This window comes from Triticum urartu, chromosome 5A, assembly GCF_056163025.1.
Source record: "Triticum urartu cultivar PI428250 chromosome 5A, HENAU_Tu73, whole genome shotgun sequence".
Classification (NCBI taxonomy): domain Eukaryota; kingdom Viridiplantae; phylum Streptophyta; class Magnoliopsida; order Poales; family Poaceae; genus Triticum; species Triticum urartu.
This window is the reverse complement of record NC_141877.1, coordinates 437,912,212-437,916,123: the sequence shown is the minus strand read 5'-3', so window position 1 is coordinate 437,916,123 and position 3,912 is coordinate 437,912,212.

Below are 3,912 nucleotides of genomic sequence, written 5' to 3'. Positions count from 1 at the left end.
CCGCCGTGCTCTTCAGGCTGTCTTCTTTATTTTGGCACTTATTATTTTTGCTGCGTTGTGATTTCCTGTTTCCATCTCTTACTTCGGATGTACTTGGGTCGCTGGTGCCGCATCTGGCTAGCCAGCTGTCCTCACCCGCGCAAAAGCGGGTCATGAGGGTTGTTAGTGCTGCCATTTTTCTCGGCTTTTCTTGGCCGAGGTGTCTAGCAAGCCATTCGTCACGAATGCTGTGTTTGAAAGCCGCTAAGGCTTCGGCGTCCGGACAGTCGACTATTTGGTTCCTTTTAGTAAGAAACCTGTTCCAAAGCTTTCGGGCTGACTCTCCGGGCTGTTGAGTTATATGACTCAAATCATCCGCATCCGGAGGTCGAACATAAGTCCCATGAAAATTTGCCCGAAAAGCGTCTTCGAGCTCTTCCCAGCTTCCAATGGAGCTTTCGGGGAGGCTTTTAAGCCAGTGCCGAGCTGGCCCTTTGAGCTTGAGGGGTAAGTACTTGATGGCGTGGAGATCATCTCCTCGAGCCATATGGATATGGAGGATATAGTCCTCAATTCAGACCCCAGGGTCTGTTGTTCCGTCGTATGCCTCTATGTTTACGGGTTTGAATCCCTCTGGAAATTCATGGTCCAGCACCTCATCGGTGAAACATAGGGGGTGTGCGGCACCCCTGTATCTGGGTGTAATGCGTTGTTCGGATGTTTGTTGTGTTGCATCGTATGCTAGAGCGCTCTTGCGTGGCCCATAGATGGATCTGGTTGTGCCGTCCTTTTGATGCGAGCCCTCGCGTGGATCGCGTATTGGCTTATGTGCGGCGTTGTTCGCCGCTCTATGTTGGCCGTGAGGTCGTCTATACATCCAGATGGCCATTTTAATTTTTGGTTGTGGGGGATCTAAGGCCCCCTTATCGAATTTAGGTAGCAACTTCTGCTTCGGGTAGCTCTTGGTGTGGCGATTATCGCCGTACTTCGCCGCTGTGCTGAGTACTTTACTCCATCTGATTCTGAGTGTGTCTTGCGCAGCCTTGAGCCTTTGCTTCTGCTTTTGTAGACTCCTCGCGGTGGAAACAAGCCTTTGATGGGCATTCTGTTGCTCCGGGTGTCTGTCCGGTGTGATGTCGTCCGGATTATTATCTTTGACAGAGTCCGGTTGTTCGGATTGATTCTCCATATTGTCGTGGTCCGGCGATAGTTCACCCTGCTCTGACGCTGGGTCTATATGATCTTTGTTTCTGCCGAGGCGGGATTTGGAGCGGCGCTTACGCCGCCGCTTTGACTGCTTCTCGAGGGGACAACCCTTCGTTGCGTCCTTCCGTTCCTCGTCGTCGTCTTCTTTTGGTGTGTCCACCATGTATACGTCATGTGATGAAGTGGGCGTCCAGTGCCCTGTGGGCAGTGGTTCCTGTTCGTCTCCTGCATCGTCGTCCATACCGTCGGTGTCTTCGGAGTCGAAGTAGAGCATGTCGGTTAAGTTATCGATAGTGGCTACTAAGTGCGTGGTGGGTGGGCCGCGAATTTCTTCGTTGTCCGCATCCCAATCCTGCCGGACATAGTTCGGCCGGGATCCTCCTGACAAGGAGAGAGACCTTAATGAGTTCAGTATGTTGCCAAAGGGCGAGTGCTGAAAAATATTCGTGGAGGTAAACTCCATGATCGGCGCCCAATCGGATTCGCTAGGAACGAGCGCAGGCGGTTCGGAGTCCGTGTCCGGAGAAGGATCAAGCAGTTTGACAACACGGCTCTCATGCAGGGTAAGGTCGATGTTCGGCTCGATCGCCGATGAGGATAGGGCTTCCGTTGCAGGGTCCATCCACCCGTCCATGGACGACGCAACTGGCTCCGAATTGAGGGTCGGAGTGGCTGCCGGTGCGATCTCCTGAACACTGTCTGATGGTAGAGCTAACTCGTACTCATTGTGACCGCGTGACGCACAAGGCAGAGGCTCGAATCCATTGAAGATCAAGTCTCCGCGGATATCGGCCGTGTAGTTTAAGCTTCCAAACCTGACCTGGTGGCCAGGGGCATAAATTTTGATCTACTCCAGATGGCCAAGCGAGTTGGCCCGCAGTGCGAAGCCGCCGAACACAAAGATCTGTCCACGGAGAAAAGCCTCACCCTGGATTGCATCGCTATCGATGATTGTAGGAGCCATCAAGCCTAACGGCGACGACACAGAGGAACTCTCAATGAAAGCACCAATGTCGGTGTCAAAACCGGTGGATCTCGGGTAGGGGGTCCCGAACTGTCCGTCTAAGGTGGGTGGTAACAGGAGGCAGGGAACACGATGTTTTACCCAGGTTCGGGCCCTCTTGATGGAGGTAAAACCCTACGTCCTGCTTGATTAATATTGATGATATGGGTAGTACAAGAGTAGATCTACCACGAGACTAGAGAGGCTAAACCCTAGAAGCTAACCTATGGTGTGATTGTATGTTATGGTGTCCTACGGACTAAAACCCTCCGGTTTATATAGACACCGGAAAGGGCTAGGGTTACACAAGGTCGGTTACAAAGGAGGAGATATACATATCCGTATTGCCTAGCTTGCCTTTCACGCCAAGTAGAGTCCCATCCGGACACGAGACGAAGTCTTCAATTTTGTATCTTCATAGTCCAACAGTCTGGCCATAGGATATAGTCCGGCTATCCGGAGACCCCCTAATCCAGGACTCCGTCAGGAAGTCTCAGCTTCTCTTTAATATCCTGGAAGGCCTCTAGGACAGATAAATCTGGTGTTCTAGTGGGACAAATGTGGTCCCATCATCTCTTAGCAAATGAGCATCCCCAAAATAAATGATATAGAGTTTCCTCCTGTTGGCATCCCCTGAGAGCACAATTATAGTCTTATAGCACAAATGTTTTCCTTCTCAGTAGATTTCTTGTATTGAGCCTGTCATGTGAGAGCATCCAGAAGAACATTTTATGTTTAGGTTGGCAGGATGAATTCCAAATCCAGTTGAAGTGTGGTGGAGTTTCCTTGAAACCAATCATAACATTGTAAGCCTTGGCTGAAGAAAAGTGCTCATTACTCCAGATATAGCTCCTTGTGTCTGTGAAATTCTGGTACTATGATTGCTTCATAGTGTAGCACATCTCTTCAAGCTTTAAATATTGTTCATGCGCCTCCATTGACAGTGGTAGGTGAAATAGGTCTTCCAGATATTCGGTGCCAATAACCTCCTGTACAGTAAGTCTGTGACTAATCACAAAAGAGAAAAGATGTGGGAATTTATGTTGCATGAGGTCCTCAGCCCATAAATCAGTCCAAAAATAAGCACTTCTGCCATCTCCCAAATTGCACCTTGCTAAATCTTTATACTGCTGAACTAATTACAAGTTTGCCTTCCACCAGAAAGATCCCACTAACTCATCTCCTTGCAACTTGTTTTCAGAGTAATGAGTTTCCCAAATCAATTGTACCAATTGAATTTCATGTCTGTTATAGAATGTGTGCAAGTTTTTCATAAGTAGTGCCTTATTCTGTGTGAAAATATCCATGGCTCCTAGCCCTCCTTGATTCTTTGGCCTACAAACAGTGGTCCATTTCACTAAGGCTGGTCTATGATCCTCCATATCCGGGCCTCTCCATAAGCAGTGTCTGAAATATTTTAAGATCTGTTGCTTAATAGTAACTGGTATATCCAAACAGCTCATGAAGAAAATTGTGAGTGATGCTAGAACAGCTTTAACCATTAACAATCTGCCTGCATAAGTCATAAATGTGGCAATACCAGCTAGTCTTTTTGCAACCCTGTTAACCAGTGGGAGACATTGTTCCACTGTTGGTTTGTGTCGTCCTAAAGGAAGCCCAAGATATGTGAATGGAAACTGTCCCATCTGACAATTAAGGGTTCCAGCATAGATTTGTGCCCTCTCCTCTAGAATATTAATAGGGACTGCCGGTGTCAAAACCGG